At 37.6% G+C, this 22,558-nt stretch overlaps 1 protein-coding gene across 4 annotated transcripts in view; it reads right to left on the bottom strand.

The window, feature by feature from the left end:
* Nucleotides 1-22,558, bottom strand: part of KCNIP4 (potassium voltage-gated channel interacting protein 4) — a 1,200,268-nt gene that overhangs the window by 144,745 nt on the left and 1,032,965 nt on the right. The gene's annotated exons all lie outside the window — the stretch shown is intronic.

Here is a 22,558-nt window from a genome sequence, read left to right as displayed (position 1 = left end):
ACATCATGTATGAAGGGTAGCAGCAGGGTCAGTGACTGAAAATCAGGGGGAAATATCTACATTTAATTTTGTAACTATGAATTTGGAGGTATCACACTGACCTTCCTAACCCACCTGCTTTGTTTTGCCTGGTTGAGAAACAAGTTACCTTCTTTATCAGTTAATCCAGAAGAGGGAGCCAGAAAGTGCTTGAATTTGCTGGCAATAATCTATAGAATCTAAATGTAAATAGAGTAAATTTGACTCAGAGCTGCCATTTGAAGACACCTGTTTCTCATAAAACGAGTGCTGCTCTGTCAACCTCTTTGTCTCTCTCCTGTTTCTCCCTGCCTCTGTCTCCTTTAGATTTATCTCTCACTTTCTTCAGTGTCTCTTGCTTCCTTATGTCTGTCTCCATCTCTGTCTCTATGTCTGTCTTTGTTCTTCTAGGTGTCTTTGTATTTCTCCTTTCTGTATCTCTGCTCTATCTCTGTCTGTCTCTCTGCCTCTGACTCAGTCTCTCTCTCAAACAAGACAGGGTCCCATTTGATCTTCTTTACCTCTGTGTTGAGTGTGTGCATCATGAAACATTTAGAGAGAGTTTTAGTCAGCTGAGTATAGGATAATCATTGTAAGTTATTGCTAGGCGAATTTCAGTAAACACCTAGATTGTCAAAAGCTCTAACGCTTTCCAAACCAGTACTGAGTGCTTGTGTTTGTTCACGTTTCTGCCCTGCTCTATTGGCAATACTAGCCAGAGGATGTTAGCAGAAAATAACAACATGGTAAAGGCATCCACTTTCTTTGGGATCCTTTAAGATTCATCACTGAAGCCCAATTGTCCTTTGTTCCTCTGCATAGATTGCCAAAACTGCTTATGTGGTGAGATCTTTCGTGTGGGAGTTGGGAAGTTATCTGGAGTTCCCTATAAGTAGGGTGACAAGACCTCCTGGTTTGCTCAGGACAGTGACAGCTTATGCGTTGTCCTAACATCCCATTCGTTAGCAGCCCCTTTTTGTGTTCAGAAATGTTCTGGTTTAGATGACAAATGATCTGGTCATGCTGGATTAGCAACTGGTAAGGTCCGTTCCCACAGAGCAATGTGCAGTCATTGAGGTCATTCCACTGTCATTGATGTAAATTGTGCAAATTTGTTTCAAAAACTGGTATTTAAAAATAGCTGTAATTAGTAGGAGAGATGAGTCAGGGAGCTAAAATATAAATATTTGCGTACGATAGAATATTATTCAGCTTAAAAAAAAGAAGGGAATCTTGCCATGTGTGACAACATGGATGAACCTTGAGGGCATTAGGCAAAGTGAAATAAGCCAGTCGCAGGACATGGTTCCACTGAGAGGAGGCATCAAGAATAGTCAAGCTCACAGAAACAGAGAGTAGATTGTTGGTTGCTAGGGGCTGGGGGAAGGGGATGGGGAGATGATGTTCAGCTGGTATGAACTTCCACTTAACCCAAGTTGAAGTAGGTCTGGGGATCTGCTGTACAACATAGCGCTCTGTGGTGCACTTAAAAATTCAAGGGGCTAGGTCTCATCTTGTGTGATAAAGCAACATAAAAAATGTACCAACATAAAAAAATGTAACGTAAGAAATGGAAGTAATTTGGGCAACATTTGTAGCGGAAAGACTTGCAGCTTTGGAGTCAGAAAGAACTGGTTTGAATAAGTTCTGCCACTTTTTGTTCGTAAGACTTTGGGTAAGTAACTTAAACTCATGCGCCTCTTTGATCTCACCTGTATCACGGGAATGATAGTAATGTCAGCCTTTGCTATGTCCTGGGGTGTTAGGAGGTTGAAATGAGGTTACATATACATAGATCCTGGCTTGATAATGTTCTCCTCCTGAAATGTGTTTAATGCTCAGCACCCAACTCAAGAAGGAATATTTCAAAAATGATAGCAGTACCTTTTTATGATATAACAGCAATTAAAGCATCCTCCAAATCTCTATCTTGAGTGTTGCCCCTTTAATAATAATTGTATCATAAATATGAATTAAACCTAAATCCAACTGTGCTATTTCTTTTCTTCAAGCTAACACAAATAACCCATTTAAAATAGATAGCTAGTGGCAAGCAGCCGCATAGCACAGGGAGATCAGCTCGTTGCTTGGTGACCACTTAGAGGGGTGGGATAGGGAGGGTGGGAGGGAGACGCAAGAGGGAGGGGATATGGGGATATATGTATATGTAGAGCTGATTCACTTTGTTATACAGCAGAAGCTAACACACCATTGTAAAACAATTATACTCCAATAAAGATGTTAAAAAAATTTTTTAAAATATATTTTTAAGTGTTTGAATGATTAAGCATTGTATAACTTCAAATTTTCCTTTGGGATTAGTCAATCATGTATTTTAAATTAGAAAGTTAGTTATAATTGAGTGAAGTTGAGTCTTCTGAAGACAAGAAACCACAAATGCAATTTATAAATTGAGTTATAATAAGATTTGAGATTATAAAGTTTATTTTCTTGGCAAACAGAGTCTTTATTATATAATGAATCTTTCTGCCCCTCCACTACCCCAGTCACATTAATTTTAGTATAGCCTAGGCTACCCTGTTCATTTTATGATTGGCCAGTTACCGGACTACTGCCCTTTAACAACATGCTTGAGAGGATTTTTTCAAGAAAATTAAAAACTGCTTCCTTTTCTTCACTTTACTCAGCTCCTTTTAGTATAAAATCCTAGAGTCTCATAGTGTGTTATAAGAACTTTGGCTTTTACTTAGCATGAAATAGGCAGAAGGGAAAGATTTTGAGCGAAGTCTTTAGTGAGGTAATCTAACCTAAGTTTCATTCTAGAAATATTCAGTGTTCACCTACTAAGCAGTGTCAAAAACAAACCTAGTTTCTGCTCTCATAAAACTTACAAGCCAATGAGGAACGTAAATATGAAGAATTAAACAATTAAAACAGAAAAGTCCTTTAGACCTCACTTGAACATGATCTTGCCCTAAGGAAAGGTGGAGATAAATAAAGCCTACGACTGAGGCCTTTAACAACAGTAACAAGAACTTTCTATGTGCCAAGTATTATGTAAGGATTGTATCATTTAATCTTTACAAGAACTCCATGTGTCAGATAATATTATGATAGACAAATCACATGTGAGGCCATTAAGTATAGGGAGATGCATGTAGCTTATAAGTGGCAGGACCAGGATGTAAGCACATGTCCATCTGTCTACCTCCTGGGTCTGACATTCTGACTTCCTTACTGCACTCGTAATGGCTCCAGTAAATAACTAGACTACTTCACTTACTGCGTGTGTCTAACTGTGTAACCTTCAGTTACAGGACATTTGTTTCACTTTGCAGAGCAATTTTTATTTCCTTCCCTGCCCCCTCAGTTAGCCTTCTTAAAACTCATCCTGTCTTGAATATAGAACTGAAAACTTGGTGACCTGCGTTCCTTCACCAGAAATGCTGCCTCTAATTGCATTTTCTGCAGGACATCCATCAAATTCCTGGTGGTATTAAAAAATAATAAGGCAGTTGAAGAGAAGGTTGCACTAGGAGATCCAATTTCTTCATCTGAAAAATAGGGGTAATAATACTTGACACTTACTAATCTCAAGGAAGTTAGGAGATGAATGAGGTAATTGTTTCTGTAAAATCTCATGAATGTAGAAGAAATAACATATAATCCATTATAACTTCCAATGTGAAACACTACTTTCCTATCCTTTTGGGTCACTGTATTCAATCTTGATCTTTCAACAATGTGTTTATTCTATAAAACTATTTGTTCATTAATCTAATGAATAGTATTTACTGAGTATATTATAAGGCAGACCCTGTGCTAGGTGCTTGGGATAAAAATCAAATAAAATATGGAATGAAGCTAATGTTTACAATTTTGTGAATACCAATGACCTGGTCTTTACTGCTCATAAGAATCAAGAGGGTGGCTTTGAAAAATCAGCCCTGCCTAATCACTCCAGACTAACTGAATCAGGTAACTCAAATGTGAAGCCAAATTTGAGAACCATTGTTCTGTTCTGGGCTGATCCCATACCAGATAGATTTTCCAAAGAACTGTAGTTGTACAGTTCTGATATTGCAAACTAGTTGCTTCTACATGGACATTGTCCTGGGTTGAGAATGGTCTCTCAGAAATTCATGTTCACACTGAACCTCACAACGTGACCTCATTTGGAAAGAGAGTTTCTCAGATGTAATTAGTTAATGAGGTCATACTGAATTAGGGTGGGCCCTAAATTGAATGACTTGTGTCCTTATAAGAGAAAGGACACCTCCCCCCCACCCCTACCCCACACACACAGGGAAGAAGGCCATGTAAAGATGGAGGCAGAGACTGGAGGGAGGCAGAGACTGGAGGGAGGCAGCTATAAGCCAAGGAAGGCCAGTGATTGCTGTCAACCACCAGAAACTAAGAAACAGGCATGAAATAGTCTCTCCAGAAGAAACCACTTATGCTGGCACCTTAATTTCAGAATTCTGATCTCCCAAACTGTGAGAGAGTAAATTCTTGTTGTTTTAAGCTATCTACTTTGCGGTAATTTATTACAGATGCTCTAGGAAACTAATACAGGCATCAATTAACAGATTTTTCAGAAGGCCAGAAAAAATCGAATTATGCCATAGCCACGTATTCATTCTCGACTTTATATATGGAGTCCCTCAAAATTTATTGGGCCTCCCTGGTGGCGCAGTGGTTGAGAGTCCGCCTGCCAATGTGGGGGACACGGGTTCGTGCCCCGGTCCGGGAGGATCCCACATGCTGTAGAGCAGCTGGGCCCGTGAGCCATGGCCGCTGAGCCTGCGCGTCCGGAGCCTGTGCTCCGCAACGGGAGAGGCCACAACAGTGAAAGGCCCGCGTACCGCAAAAAAAAAAAAAAAAAAAATGTGTGTGTGTGTGTGTGTATATATATATATATATATATATATATATATATATATAAGACATGGTGCTATACTTGTGATATCTTCTTAATAGTACTGTTAAGTTTTGCAAATTGCTACTAAGCATATTCATTCTAGGTAAATTAATCCACTTCACACTACAACTGAGTGGATTTCTAACTGTGTGGCAATGCCATGTTCTTTATTTTGCAGTTATTACCTGCCTGTCTTCACTGGATAGCAAATTCCTTGAGGGCAGGAAATTTCTGTGTTTTTATTGCTTTATACCCAGAGCCTTAGTGTCTGGCACATAGTAGCTTCTCAATGAAATGTATGTTGAATAATAAATGTAAAATGTATCGAGTGGTTGATGTTCACTTATCTTTCTATAAAAGACAGCTATCTCAATACGACTACCAATTATTTTGCACCTGCTACATGCAAGGCAGGGTACTAGGCATCTTACATATGTCATCACTCACCCTTACAACAACTTTGCAAGCTGGGTATGATTCCTATTTTATACTCAATAACCTAAATATCTCAGAGATTTTAAGCCACTTCTCCTATATCCCTCAACAAGTAGCTAAGGATTTAAACTCCAGTTTGCATTTCTTAATGCAAAAAAGATGTTTGCACATTCTCAGAGGTTAGGAAAAAGCATAAATGCAGATTTCTTTTTTTTTTTTTTAAGAAGCGGCCACCCAGAGCCCATCCTTTATTGCTCAGGCTGTAAATCTACTGAAATGATCGATACTTGCTAGGCACAATATCGTACATGTTGAGGTACAAGTGATACCCACAAGACATATCAATACGGGTCCAGAATAAGTTATATTCAATTAAACAGTATAGTTGGAAAGATCCCTAACTTCGATCCTAAATTCTCTATCAACACTGCAGAAAAATCAAGGACAACGAATCAATGTCCCTAAGACAGATATGAGTAGCTCTTCCTGCTAATTTGATTTTTAGTAACTAATGCTTTATGCTGACACACATTGTGAAATACTGTCCTTGAAGACAGACAGCTCTGTCTGCCTCTAGACACTTTTATTTATTAGAAATTGAGTCAGGAAAATCTGATGTTAAAATTTATCACAGCAGCTAAGGGGCTATGTCCTGCTGAAGAAAATTAATTTCACGCCAATTTGGTAGATGTTGTCTGATACCTTCCATAAGTAACTAACTTGACCACATCAAAATATCGCCTAAGAGAATTCTCTGAGCTGCATAAAGTGAGGTCACATTTTAAATGTAAATTCAAAATAGTACCATATATGTAATAAAGTCTCACACTATGTGCCAATTTGAAAGTAATGCAATACTCAAATCTGTGTTACATTTGTCAAGAATTTCATAACTTCAAAGCTGGGAGATTGAATGAATGGTGAGCTATGTAGGATATTGCTTTAAGGCAATATCCCTTAAAGCTTGTAACAGAAACTCTGGCCATCCTCTTCAGCCTTATGGAAACATCCAATTAAGACCTTAAATTCCTTGAGGAATAAATAAAACATAAGGGATTTTAGATTATAGAGGGATAAATAAATACAACATAAGGGATTTTAAATTATAGAGGGATAAAACATAATCCCTCTAAAATTCACACTAACCATGCCTCACCCCAAATACAGTGGACTGAAATTTTAATTCTGAAAATCCTAGCATCACTCCTTTCAAATCCACAAATGTCTGTTGATGCTTAAGTCTCATTAAATGCTCCTTGCTGCCTTCTCTTTCCAGGGATCTTAGAGTTTTACTGGAGAGAGGGTTAACTTTTAAGAGATAAAAGTGAAATGATTTAGAAAAAAATCACTTCACTCCATAGGCTAATTCTGTGCCTTCCTCTATCATTCAGAACTCCTTAGACTGTATTGAAGCAATCACATTCTCTGGCTCTTCCAGGTCTCCATGAAATGAAATAGAGGGCTGTTTAGGAAACCCCAAACCATCATATTTCAGAAATCTGCTATGACTAAATATTATAAAAGGCACACTATAAATACTGTCTCATATAAACTTCATAAGAATCATTTATTAAGGAACAAACTGAACTCAGTAATACTTTAGCTTGTCCAAGATCAGAAGTCTAATGGAATGTGTCTAAGAACCTGGTCTGTCTGAATACCAAGGCCGCACGTACACTATTTATGTTTCATTCATCTCTGTCTCCCCAGCATCATGTACGATGCCTAGTATTGGCTGTTCAATGCATATTTGTTAAATGAATGAATCAATGTTGGTTGAATTCCAAAGGAGAAAGGAAGGCTCCTTGTTAATGGATAAATCATGACTTCTTCAAGGTTTCCAAAAACAATCAGCATTTCATTGGGACAATCTGAAATGCCAGATCCTGGCAAACCTATCTGTCAGTTGGAGACAAGGGCATTCAGCAAATTGAGCCTTGAAAACTCGCAGAGCCAGCCCTTACTCGGTGGCCTTCAATGTTAGGCTGCTGGTTACTGGGAGCTGGGGGGGGAAGGGGAGGTGGTAGTAGTAGGGAACCCAGCATTGTCAACAAACTCTAATAGTCTGAGATAACGGTGCTGTTAAAATATACTCAGATCAGAAAAAGGAACAGATTAGAGTTATGAAATTGAGATAAGATACCCTTACAGAGAGAAAGCAATATTGTGCTCTCAGGCTAAAATTTCATAGGAAGCTTGTGCAAATGGTTTTCTGAGTAAGGAAAATTATGGATCCTATCTTATTCTCTGGATGAGTAAATCCACTGAATTCAACCTGACCTTAGGATCATATGCACATAGAGCCAAGCAGGACAATTGGTCTGATAAATATTTTTATAACCAAGATAGATCTGAGGCTCATTTAGGCTTCTGGGGACATTGAACTGAACAAGTCTGAACTTCATGTTAATGATGATAGTAACACATGCCTTTTTTTTGAGCACTTTACAAAGCACTATCCAATATGATCATCAAAACAGTCCTCATAAAATAAACTACAAGGATGTATTGCAGCACAGGGAATACAGACAGTACTTTATAACAAGTGTAAATGGAGTATAACCTTTAAAAAGTGTGAATCACTATGTTGCACACCTGAAATATATAATATTGTACATCAACTATACCTCAATTTTTTTAAAAAAAGCTTAAAACAAACAAAAGTAAAACAAACATAAGACCAGTCCTGAGATATGCATGTTTGATATTACAGTCCACATTTTGCAAATGAGAAAATTAAGAAGCTTAGGAAACGTACAGCTCAGTTGCTGTCTAGCTGAGACTCTATTCCAAGGCCTCTCACACTGGTTACTCTTTTCCTTTCTGTTGTTGCTACTTAAAATGGTACTCAAACCATCAGCCTCATCTGGGAGCTTGTTAGAAATGCAGACTCTTTGGAACCACCCCTGAGCTACTGAATCATAATTTGCATTTTAATAAGATCTTCAGGTGATTTGTATGCACATTCAATTGTGAAAAGCACAGTATACATCATGTCACATTAGTCATCTAGAATGCCCCTGCTTTGAAAATCTCATCTCAACTCGATATAAATGAGAGGTAAGGGAAGGGCACTGTCATTAAGAATAAGCTGTCAATCTATGAATCTTCTCAAAACATGACCAGGTTTAAATACTGATGGCATCAAGGACGTCAGTACAGTACAGGTTAAGATTATAGACTGTGAATCCTGTTTTGCCATTTCCTGTGTGGCTTTGGGAACACTCCCTAACTCTTGAAGCTTCAGTTTCTCATCTGGAAACGAGGATAATAAGCATACCAACCTCATGAGGTTGTTGCGAAGGGCAAAGGAGATGAGTACTCAGAGCTGGCGCGTGGTGAGCACACAGCAATGCTCATTATTTTAAGCATGATTCGCAACAGAAATTCACTCTAGCTGCCCATATTACCAAAAAAAACTTTTAAAGTGGTTCTCTTGGTTCTTCATCAAGTTAACCCTTTGAACTCTATCACAGAGACTCATCACTTCATATTAACTCTGACCTTTGGAATTCCACCCAGTGGCACAAGGTCATTGTGAGTTTCAATTCCAGAAGGAATATTTGACACATTTTCTAGCCTTCTCCCCTCAGGGATTATTCAGCAGTGAGTTATTAAAATATATAACCATCAAGGACCTACTGCATAGCACAGGGAAATATACTCAATATCTTGTAATAACCTGTAATGGAAGAGAATGTAAAAAAAGAATATATATATATTTATATATATGTATAAGTGAATCACTTTGCTGTACATCTGAAACTAACACAACATTGTAAATCAACTATATTTCAATAAAAATTTAAAAAATAAATAAAGAAGTGATTTGTTATTAATGTTGTACTATTGTTTCTCATATGGGAAGAATTTTCTAGCTTCAATATGTGTGGTGCACAATTTAAAATTAGGTATCATAAACCATTAGGGTAAAAGTATATGAGACTAATACCACTACACTATTCCTGAATGCAGAATCATTGGTCTTTATAGAGCTAGCAAGTCCATAAAAGGCAGGTTGAAAGCAAGGATCCAAAAACACTGCAAACTTGTAAGAGGCATACAATGAATTTAGCAATGCAAAATGAAATGAATGGAAATCTTCATTCTTCTTGCTTTTCCCACTGAAGAACAATCCTATATTTTTCTGTTGATCTTTATTTTGCTCCATTACTTAATTTGACATTTCCACCTCCTCACTGATTTCCACTGGACAAATATTAACAGAGGAGATGAGTGCCATGGCTGGGATTAAAGCTGTTCTTCCTCATCTGCCAGGATCATTCAATCCACCTCTATTCCTCCTGTTATAGGACCCCGAGTTTGATTAGCCAAAGGAAAGAAACAATTTTTTCTTCAATGCAGACTTAAAGATATAAATAAAAAATCATAGGCCACGGACTTTACCAACTCTCCAAAGATAAAATTTTTTAAATTTTCAAATGGAAAATAATTATTTTTCTTTAAAATATGAAGTAAAACCACATCAATCTGTAAACACGTTGCCATATTTCGAAGGAGCTGAGGGTCATCTTCCAATTATTATAAATTAGTTGATGCCTAGCTTCACCCACATGATTTTTCACGTGTGGCTTCTTTCTGAGCTAAATTTGAAATATCTGCCTCTATTTTTCATCTACTTATTAAAATTCATTTCTCTCTTTAACCTCGTTGAGACTTTTCTTTTGCGTTTGCCTTTTGGTTATTTTTTTACTGATGATTGCCTATATTTTATCATTTCATATTGTATTTTATTTTACCTTTTGTTGTTTTATATGGGTCTATTTCTTTTTTCTGGTTTCTCATAATTTTTCAACATATTTCATTCTATTTTAAAAGTTTTGAATCATTATTTTATTACTTCTCCAGTTTTTATAGCTTATAATCATCGATATTTATTTTTTCCACCTTATATTTATTCTTCTTGTTAAGGCCAGACTTTTAGCCACTTAAATTGCTCTCATTTTTATTTAGTTGTGCCTAGTTTCTAGCTTTAACTCAATTTGCATCACTTTAAAAAACTTTAAGCTACTTTTGTGTTGCCCAGTTTTGTATTTACTTTTAACTCTTAATTTACGATAGTAGGCCAAGAAAGTGATCATAAAAGCGGCATCCGGGCTGAGCCCCAGGACTCATAGAGGCTGCAGAGAGCCAAAGCCAAGTGCAGGTCGGGGGTCTGGTCTGGATCCCCAAGTTACTTTCTGTTTCATTTTGAAATGTGCCCTGTTTCTGAAACTGCTGCCTTCCAATGTCAAGGAAAATGCAGGACTCCTTGGAGATGCCAGCCAGGCTTTTAAGAACCGGGGCTTTGTACAGGGAAAGTGCCCTCAAAAGCTGTGAACTCCATCAAAAATGCTTCTGCCCACAGAGCTCAAAGGTTGGAGGTTGTGAGAACAGAAAGCGTGAACCTCTGTAGCCATGTGGCTGACAGGGTCTTGGTGCTCCGGCTGGGTGTCAGGCCTGAGCCTCTGAGGTGGGAGAGCCGAGTTCAGGACATTGGTCCACCAGAGACCTCCAGGCTCCACATAATATCAAACGGCGAAAACTCTCCCAGAGATCTCCATCTCAACACTAAGACCCAATTCCACTGAAAGACCAGCAAGCTCCAGTGCTGGACACCCCATGCCAAACAACTAGCAAGACAGGAACACAACCCCACCCATTAGTAGAGAGGCTCTCTGAAATCATAATAAGTTCACAGACAACCCAAAACACACCACCAGATGTGGTCTGGCCCACTAGAAAGACAAGATCCAGCCTCATCTACCAGAACACAGGCACCAGTCCCCTCCACCAGGAAGCCTATACAACCCACTTAACCAACCTTACCCACTGGGGGCAGACACCAAAAACAACGGGAACTACGAAACTGCAGCCTGCAAAAAGGAGACCCCAAAACAGTAAGGTAAGCAAAATGAGAAGACAGAGAAATACGCAGCAGATGAAGCAGCAAGGTAAAAACCCACCAGGCCTAACAAATGAGGAGGAAATAGGCAGTCTACCTGAAAAAGAATTCAGAGTAATGATAGTAAAGATGATACAAAACCTTGGAAAGAGAATGGAGAAAATACAAGAACTTAGAAGAACTAAAGAGCAAACAATAATGAACAACACAATAAATGAAATTAAAAATTCTCTACAAGGAATCAATAGCAGAATAAATGAGGCAGAAGAATGGATAAGTGACCTGGAAGATAAAACAGTGGAAATAGCTACTTCAGAGCAGAAAAAAGATAAAAGACTGAAATGAATTGAGGACAGGCTCAGAGACCTCTGGGACAACATCAAACATACCAACAATCTAATTATAGGGGTCTCAGAAGAAGAAGAGAAAAGAAAGGGACAGAGAAAATGTTTGAAGAGATTATAGTTGAAAACTTCGCTAATATGGGAAAGGAAATAGTTCATCAAGTCTGGAAAGCGCAGAGAGTCCCATACAGGATAAGATCAAGGAGAAACATGACAAGACAAATATTAATCAAATTATCAAAAATTAAATACAAAGAAAAAATATTAAAAGCAGCAAGGGAAAAGTAACAAATAATGTACAAGAGAATCCCCATAAGGTTAACACCTGACCTTTCAGCAGAAACTCTGCGAGCCAGAAGGGAGTAGCAGGACATATTTAAAGTGATGAAAGGCAAAAAATTACAACCAAGATTACTCTACCCAGGAATGATCTTATTCAGTTTCGATGGAGAAATTAAAACCTTTATAGACAAGAAAAAGCTATGAGATTTCAGCACCACCAAACCAGATCTACAACAAATGTTAAAGGAAGTACTCTAGGCAGGAAGCACAAGAGAAGGAAAAGACCTACAATAACAAACCCAAAACAATTAAGAAAATGGTAATAGGAACATGTGTATTGATAACTACCTTAATGTAAATGGATTAAATGCTCCAACCAAAAGACATAGACTGGAGGAATGGATACAAAAACAAGACCCATATATATGCTCTCTACAAGAGACCCACTTCACACCTAGGGACACATACAGAGTGAAAGTGAGGGGATGAAAAAAGATATTCCATGCAAATAGAAATCAAAAGAAAGCTGGAGGAGCAATTCTCATATCAGACAAAATAAATCTTAAAATAAAGACTATTACAAGAGACAAAGAAGAACATTACATAATGATCACAGGATCAATCCAAGAAGCAGATATAAAAATTGTAAATTGAGGTGCTCACAGGAGCACCTCAATACATAAGGCAAATGCTAACAGCCATAAAAGGGGAGATCAACAGTAACACAATCATAGTAGGGGACATTAACAACCACTTTCGCCAATGGACAGATCGTCCAAAATGAAATTAAATAAAGAAAAACAAACTTTAAATGACACATTAAACAACACAGACTTAACTGATATTTATAGGACATTCCATCCAAAAACAACAGTACACACCTTCTTCTCAAGTGTTCATGGAACTTTCTCCAGGATAGATCATATTTTGGGTCACAAATGAAGCCCTGGTAAATTTAAGAAAATTGAAATCGTATCAAGTATCTTTTCTGACCACAATGCTATGAGACTAGATATCAATTACAGGAAAAAATCTGTAAAAAACACAAACATAGGGCTTCCCTGGTGGCGCAGTGGTTGAGAGTCTGCCTGCCGATGCAGGGGACGCGGGTTCGTGCCCCGGTCCGGGAAGATCCCACATGCCGAGGAGGGGCTAGGTCCGTGAGCCATGGCCGCTGAGCCTGTGCGTCCGGAGCCTGTGCTCCACAATGGGAGAGGCCACAACAGTGAGAGGCCCACGTACCACAAAAACAAAACAAAACAAAACAAAACCAAAAAAAAACACATGGAGGCTAAACAATACACTACCAAGTAACCAGGAGATCACTGAAGAAATCAAAGAAGAAATAAAAAAAATCTAGAAACAAGTGACAACGAAAACATGACAAGCCAAAACCAATGGGATGCAGCAAAAGCAGTTCTATGAGGGAAGTTTATAGCAATACAATCCTAATTCAAGAAAGAAGAAACACGTCAAATAAACAAGCTAACCTTACACCTAAAGCAATTAGAGAAAGAAGAACAAAAAAACCCCAAAGTTAGCAGAAGGAAAGAAATCATAAAGATCAGATCAGAAATAAATGAAAAGGAAATGAAGGAAATGAAGGAAGGATCAAAAAAACTAAAAGCTGGTTCTTTGAGAAGATAAACAAAATTGATAAACCATCAGCCAGACTCATCAAGAAAAAAAGGAAGAAGACTCAAATCAACAGAATTAGAAATGAAAAAGAAGTAACAACTGACACTTAAGAAATACAAAGGATCATGAGCGATTACAACAAGCAACAATGTGCCAATAAAATGGACAACCTAGAAGAAATGGAAAAATTCTTAGAAAAGCACAAGTTTCCAAGACTGAACCAGGAAGAAAGAGAAAATAAGAACAGACCAATTACAAGCACTGAAATTGAAACTGTGATTAAAAATCTTCCAACAAACAAAAGCCCAGGACCAGATGGCTTCACAGGCAAATTCTATCAAATATTTAGAGAAGAGCTAACACTTACCCTTCTCAAACTCTTCCAAAATATAGCAGAGGGAGGAACACTCCCAAACTCACTCTACAAGGCCACCATCACCCTGATACCAAAACCAGACAAAGATGTCACCAAAAAAGAAAACTACAGGCCAATATCACTGATGAACATAGATGCAAAAATCCTCAACAAAATACTAGCAAACAGGATCCAACAGCACATTAAAAGCATCATACACTATGATCAAGTGGGGTTTATCCCTGGAATGCAAGAATTCTTCTACACACGCAAATCAATCAATGTGATACACCATAATAACAAACTGAAGGAGAAAAAACATATGATAATCTCAACAGATGCAGAAAAAGCTTTTGACAAAATTCAACACCCATTTATGATAAAAATCCTCCGAAAGTAGCCATAGAGGGAACTTACCTCAACATGATAAAGGCCATATATGACAAACTCACAGCCAACATCATTCTCAATGGTGAAAAACTGAAACCATTTCCACTAAGATCAGGAACAAGACAAGGTTGCCCACTCTCACCACTATTTTTCAACATAGTTTTGGACGTTTTAGCCACAAAAATCAGAGAAGAAAAGGAAATAAAAGGAACCCAAATTGGAAAAGAAGAAGTAAAACTGTCACTCTTTGCAGATGACATGATAGTATACCTAAAGAATCCTAAAGATGTCACCAGAAAACTACTAGAGCTAATCAATGAATTTGGTAAAGTAGCAGGATACAAAATTAATGCACAGAAATCTCTGGCATTCCTATACACTAATGATGAAAAATCTGAAAGAGAAATTAAGGAAACACTCCCATTTACCACTGCAACAAAAAGAATAAAATACCTAGGAATAAACCTACCTATGGAGACAAAACACCTGTATGTAGAAAACTATAAGACACTGATGAAAGAAATTAAACATGATACAAACAGATGGAGAGATGTACCATGTTCTTGGATTGGAAGAATCAACATTGTGAAAATGATTATACTACCCAAAGCAATCTACAGCTTCAATGCAATCCCTATCAAACTAGCAATGGCATTTTTCACAGAACTAGAACAACAAATTTCACAATTTGTATGGAAACACAAAAGACCGCAAATAGCCAAAGCAATCTTAAGAAAAAAAAACAAGGTTGGAGGAATCAGGCTCCCTGACTTCAGACTATACTACAAAGATACAGTAAGCAAAACACTATGGTACTGGCACAAAAACAGAAAGATAGATCAATGGAACAGGACAGATGGTCCAGAGATAAACCCATGCACATACAGTCACCTTATCTTTGATAAAGGAGGCAAGAATATAGAATGGAGAAAAGAAATCCTCTTCAATAAGTGGTGCTGGGAAAACTGGACAGCTACATGTAATAGAATGAAATTAGAACACTCCTTAACACCATACACAAAAATAAATTCAAAATGGATTAAAGACCTAAGTGTAAGGCCAGACACTATAAAACTCTTAGAGGAAAACATAGGCAGAACACTCTATGACACAAATCACAGGAAGATCCTTTTTTTTTTTTTTTGCGGTACACAGGCCTCTCACTGTTGTGGCCTCTCCCATTGCGGAGCACAGGCTCTGGGCGCACAGGCTCAGTGGCCACGGCTCACGGGCCTAGCTGCTCCGTGGCATGTGGGATCTTCCTGGACCAGGGCACGAACCCGTGTCCCCTGCTTCAGCAGGTGGACTCTCAACCACTGTACCCCCAGGGAAGCCCCCAGTAAGATCCTTTTTGACCCACCTCCTAGGGAAATGGAAATTAAAAAAAAAACAAACAAATGGGACCTAATGAAACTTAAAAGCTTTTACACAGTAAAGGAAACCATAAACATGATGAAAGACAACCCTCAGAATGGGAGAAAATATTTGCAAATGAAGCAACAGACAATGGATTAATCTCCAAAATATACAAGCAGCTTGTGCAGCTCAGTATCAAGAAAACAAACAACCCAATCCAAAAATGGGGAGAAGACCCATATGGACATTTCTCCAAAGAAGATATACAGAATGGCAACAAACACATGAAAGGATGCTCAACATCACTAATCATTAGAGAAATGCAAATCAGTACTACAATGAGGTATCACCTCACACTGGTTAGAATGGGCATCATCAGAAAATCTACAAAAAATAAATGCTGGAGAGGGTGTGGAGAAAAGGGAACCCTCTTACACTGCTGGTGGGAATGTAAATTGATATAGCCATCATGGACAGCAGTATGGAGGTTCCTTAAAAAACTGAAAATAGAACTACTATACGACCCAGCATTCCCACTATTGCACATATTCCCTGAGAAAACCATTATTACAAAAGAGTCATGTACCATAATGTTCATTGCAGCACTATTTACAATATCCAGGACATGGAAGCAAACTAAGCGTCCATTGACAGATGAATGGATAAAGAAGATGTGGCACATATACACAATGGAATATTACTCAGCCATAAAGAGAAACGAAATTGAGTTATCTGTAGTGAGGTGGATGGACCTAGAGTGTGTCATACAGAGTGAAGTAAGTTAGAATGAGAAAAACAAATACCATATGCTAACACATATACATGGAATCTAAAATTTAAAAAATGGTTCTGAAGAACCTAGGGGCAGGACAGGAATAAAGACACAGGCATAGAGAATGGACTTGAGGACATGGGGAGAGGGAAGGGTAAGCTGGGACGAAGTGAGAGAGTGCCATGGACATATATACACCACCAAATGTAAAATAGATAGCTAATGGGAAGCAGCCGCATAGCACAGGGAGATCAGCTTTGTGACCACCTACAGGGGTGAGATAGGGAGGGTGGAAGGAAGACACAAGAGGGAGGGGCTATGGGGATATACGTGTATGTATAGCTGATTCACTTTGTTATACAGCAGAAACTAACACACCATTGTAAAGCAATATACTCCAATAAAGATGTTAATAAAAAAAAAGAGTTATGATATTGGGGTGTTGAGCCCAGCTTTAGAAGCTCCATGAAAACATATTGATCTGATTTGTTTATTGCTGAATTGTCAGTGCCTAGAACAGTTTTTGCAACACAGAAATACTCATTTGACTTAATGAGTATGTGTTTGTAGACTGTGGTAACAAAGGAAATGATGCTACATCAGAAATCACACAGACCTAGTAAGAACCCATTTATTCCAATAAAATAAAATCCCAGCACCACAAAAGGAACAAGTTTACTCTTGAGACTCATTGTAATGAAGACTGGGTTGTAAATGCTGACATAGGTTAGAGCTGAGGTGATTTATTATGTCTTTATATAAATTTAAATAATTTTAATATTTTTTTTGGTCAATTAACATACAGAGGTCAAGAATTTTGACTAAACATCTGGAAGCCCTAAGTTCGACTCTGTTGACCCACTAGATTTGCAACTTTAGTTAAGTTACTGAACAGATCTCCTTAAATCTATGTAAAATGTAGACAGATAATATACCTATCCCATGTGATTAGTGATTATGAAAAATCAAGTCGAATAATAAATACTGAAACACATTAAAAACTGAGAACTTCATTGGATATTATATACAGCCACGATGACCACGATAACACAGTTTTGCTGAGTAAACTCTGCTATTGACAAATTCAAGTATGAAATACATTAGTTATTTAAAAGTGTATCCATTGAGAATTTAAAAGAGATTGGTAGTTTGATAATTAAGAGATATGACTATTCACGTTGGCTTTTCTCTTTGTGCTGTTGTTAGAATATGAGGAATTAAAAATAAATCAAATTTCCTTGAATGAGTGACTGTTACCAAGTATCAACATTTTTAAGCTAGTTCCTCATGTATATTTACTCATAAGAACTTATTCTGATAAAGGAGATTCCTGATCAAGAATATCATACATTTTTGTAATATTCCTGAGCAACTACTACAGGGTATTAACTTAATTAACCAAATTATATGTAACTGTTTCTTTGTATCTATTGGACATCCTCTTGTCATTTTTTTCTGACAGTCTAATAGTTTGAATGCTACTTATTGTCATTATGGTTTTCCCAGCCTATTAATTGTGCTGAAATTGATTTAGGTTTGTTTCCTCACATGGTTCGAAACCACCCCCTATAATTTATTTATTGTAAACCTGGTGAGAATTCCCCTTAAGTGGATGGATGAAGATTCATACTGAGCCACCTATACTCTGCCATTTTCAACAGAGAACAGATCGGGATAATTCTGTATTTGTGACCAAGTTCTAGGAACATCTCCTCAGTGAAGTTTTCCCTCACACCCCTCTTCTCCTGCAGAACTGACAGCTGCCATTTGAGAAACTCTTAACACACATGTGCAGGGCACGGAGAGCCGTGCTGCTTGGCAAGTTACTTAAACTGCTAAGGCTCAGTTTCCTCATAGGTAGAGATAATACCTCATAGGTGGCGATATTAACAGTGTTTGAGTCATTTAGTTGTTTGAGAGCTTAAATTATACCATTAATATAAAGTACTTAGTACAGTGCCTGCTACTTAGTAAATTGCTCACAAATATTTGTTATTGTTATTATTGGAATAACTTTAACCACAGTAAATTATGACAATTGATGAGTGGAAACACCCTCATGTTCACAATCAGGAATTGGGAGCATGAATTATGGTAACTCAAGATGACATACAATGATATGAAGTCATTAAATATTCTGTTACAGAAGAACCGGAAGATAGGAATGTGCTCTAGATCTGTTGCTAAGTGAAAAAGTAGGCTACGAATAGTCTGGTCATAGAATAGACTGGAAAACATCCACTGGAACATTCCTAGTTGTTACCTTTGGATCGTGGGACTTTTATTTTTTGTTTGTTTTATTTTCCTTTTGTATTTTTCTGCTTTCTTCACTGCTTTTCATAGAGTGCTATTTATGTATTAAGGAAAACTGCTTACAGGAAATCTGTAGTCCTTGTCACTCAGTGTATAATACTTCCCATTATTAGATATTCACACAAAGATTGAACTGGTTATGCACATCACCCTCGGCTCACCACCCCAGAAATGTGAGATTTTATAATGCACACAACTCTCCCCTAAGTCTCTTATGTACACCCAGCCCAATAGGCACTCCCACTAGGTGGGTTGGGGATCATGAATGCCAGAAACATTCTCCCACGTTCCTCTCAGTCATTCTGTCATTTGGGGTACATGGATTTGGCCATATTTACACTTACTTATTCCAGCCTTCTTTTCCCTTGCCTGCCTCCACTGTAAAGATCGAAAAAAAATCATCCATTTCCCTAGTCTTCTTTCCATTCAGGATTGGTGAGGAAGTACAATTTGGGCAATAATATGTTTGCCAGTGTCTATTTTGTTGTTTCCATGGGTGGGTGGCAGTTTGAGCCTTAGGAAAAGATGACGGTTACGACTAGCACATCGCTTCCCTCCCACTTGCCTGAGAGTAGGTACCGTTGAGTCATTGCAGTTATTTTACAGCCATGAATGAAAAGCTAAACGATTCTCACAGATGCCAGCCCTGACATCACTGAGGCAAGAAATTAATGCCAACAAAAATTCTGTACTTCCAGTCTTCTCATAAAGTGAAGAAAATAAACTCCTATAGATTTAAGCAGCCACTAGACAGTTTTTAAACTACTGAAATCCTAAAGTATATCTCTAATCAATACATCATTCCTACCTAGTTCCACTGGGATCCAGATCCTGTTTGGGTTTCTTTTTTAAAAATTATTTTGTTATAATCATGTTTTTCTTTCCTTTTAGTGTACTTGGATTTCCTGCACTGACTCACTTTCACTTTAAAATAGTAAACTTAGCCCCCGCTCTCCAAAGACTATTTCCCATTCAAAGAAGAGAGTGTGTGTATGTGTGTGTGATTGTGTGACTGTACGTGTGGTTGTGGGTGTGTAGTATGTTAAGGGGAGGGGCTTTTGATCATCACATACACTTTTTGTCAAAAGCACATGGCCAGGTAAAACTAGCCCTTTTCCAGCATCATCACCTTTCAGATCGACCTCACTCTGCCTAGCTCCTTCCTCTTCCTCTGCCTCACCTCCTTCAACACCACACCAGGGTTAAGAAAGAAAGACAGGGGGCTAAGTCTAACAAGAACTGTGACCATCATCTAGGTCTCAAAGAAGAAATGAAAAAGAAAAAGAAGAAGAAGAAATGAAGCAGGACAAACCTAAAGAAAATTTCAGGGGAAAGTTTTTACTTCTCTTTCCTACTCCCATATTGTAACCTCTTCCTGGTCCTTTCCTCTAGAAGTTTAGTGATCTAATAGCAACACCTCTGATTTACTAAAACCTGGAGTATCCCAGGTTATTGATATCCATGGTATAACTCTTTATTCCAATATAATGACCTCTTCTGATTCCATCTCTCCAATAAAACTTCCCTCCTCTTCTGTTTGAGAAGTGATCTGATGACATTGGACTGAAGACACAGTTGCTCTCTTTCTTGAGCCTCTGCCTGGCCCAGACCCTTCTGAGTGTGACACAGCTCCCAGGGTCAGTCTTTGGACTTCCTTACTAAGGGAAGCTTTGTCTCTTACTTTAGCTGAGAATTTGATTTTTTCCCTAGAGAATTAAATAATAGGTGTCTGAATCCTTTGATATTCTGGGAATCTCACAATGAAGGGTTTTACTCAAAAAGAGAAAAAATGAGCTACAGTGCAAACTATATTTCTAACTTAAGAGAAAGCCACATCAGACAGATTAGGAGAAAGAGTGAAACAGAAATTTAGATTTGTTGTAGCAGGAGTTTTCTGTCGATCTCTCACAGGGTTACCCTTTCCTCTTACTAAACAAAGAAATGGTTTTTTTGACTCTGACAATTACAAATTATTCTTGTTTATGAAAATGACCTCATTTTACGACCAAGGTTACCGTATAGCACAATGATCGTTATGAATATTATTAAATAAGTGTCCAATACTTACTTATTACTAAGTCAGTAAAATAAGTTTACTGTAATGTACTTTACTGTAATGTACATTTTAATTGCTTACAGCCCTAACCCTGCTCATGGTGTTCAGTTTCCGTGGTTCATCATTCAAGAGCCAGGGGTTTTTGGCTTACAAGTTTGATAGAACACAGTGAACCCTAATAAAGTATGAGCAGAAATAGGTTGACTTTATTTTCCTATGTCTACTGCTTTGGGGTGGGTTTAATTCACTTTAAAAGATGATGTACAAAGGAGAGGAGAGTGGGTAAATTTCTGGTACTAGTTCATAACGTCAGTGTTTTCTGATCCCATGACTCACTGTGAAAGATGAGTGCAGTGGGGCTGAATCACATTGTTCTCCTATCCTCCTGACATCTCGATGACCTAGGCTGGCAGTGATTAACTGAGGCTTTGCTCCTAAGACTTTTCTTTTTCTCTATTAAAAATAACTCAGTGTAGAAATGGCCTTCACATATTGGATTCACAGTCTTCCTTGATTTAGAAAATAAATTCTCACATTTTAAAATTTCAAGTATTTTTTTTTTTAAAGTGTAGAAGCCTATCAAACAGGTTTGTGAATGACTCTATTATCCTCCTAGTTGCAGAAGCCAGAAAACTGGAAATCATTATAGAGGGCTTTTGCTTTCAATGAATTGTCCACATAGACACCAGATTGAATCTTCTGAAGCAATAATCTGATCACATTCTAACCCAGATCACAATGCCTCCTTATACTCCTCTGCTTGATAATTATCTGCTTGATAATAAAGGCCTCCCCAATTTCACCCCTTGGTTACTTATTAAGTCTCATCTGCCACACACTTGCTCAAACTAGGGCTTTCATAATCTAGCACTACGGTTACAAGAAGGCAGATTAGTTCACACTTGGGGGCTGTAATCAGAAGCACTTCTCTGCCTATCCTCCAGGTTAAGTCCCACATATATTTCCAAACACAGATTAATCCATATTGGAATGAAAGAAGTACAACTACCTACCTTTTTTCAGATGACATGATCTTGTATACAGAAAAAATCTAAAGGAATTCAGATCTTGAGATCTGGATCTCAAGAAAGAGAACTGTGTCTTCAGTCCAGTGTCATCAGATCACTTCTCAAATAGAAGAGGAAGGGAGTTTTATTGGAGAGATGGAATCAGAAGAGAGAATTATATTGGAATAAAGAATTATACCATGGATATCAATAACCAAAAAATAATTAGAGTTAATAAGTGAGATCAGCAAGGTCACAGTATATGAGATCAACATACAAAATTCAATTCTATTCCTCTACAGTAGCTGTGAACAAGTGAAAATGAAATTAAGAGAATAGTTCCACTTATAGAATCAAAAAGAACATAGTGCTTAGAAATAAGTTTAACAAAAGAAGTGAGAGACTTTTATACTGGAAATTATGAAATGTTGAAAGAAATTAAAGAATACCTAAATAACTGAAATAATACCTATGTTCATGGATTGGAAACCAATATTTTTAAGATAGTAATAACTCCAAATTGATTTACAGTTTCAGTGCAATCCCTATCAAAATCCCAGTTGACTATTTTTGTCAGGTATTGACAGGTTAATTATAAAATTCAAATGGAAATACGAGGGATCCAGAATGCCTAACAGAAATCTTGGAAAATAAGAACAAAGTTGGAAGACTCACATTTCTTGATTCAAAATTTTGTAGTGTTATATAAATCAAGGCTGTCCGGTACCGGCCTGAGGACAGACATATAGGTAAATGAAACAGAAGAGTCCAGAAATAAACCTACAAATTTTTTTTAACATCTTTA

Source organism: Orcinus orca, chromosome 4 (genome assembly GCF_937001465.1).
Source record: "Orcinus orca chromosome 4, mOrcOrc1.1, whole genome shotgun sequence".
NCBI lineage: Eukaryota > Metazoa > Chordata > Mammalia > Artiodactyla > Delphinidae > Orcinus > Orcinus orca.
Note: the sequence above shows the minus strand (reverse complement) of the source record. Positions and strands in the feature narration are given on the sequence as shown.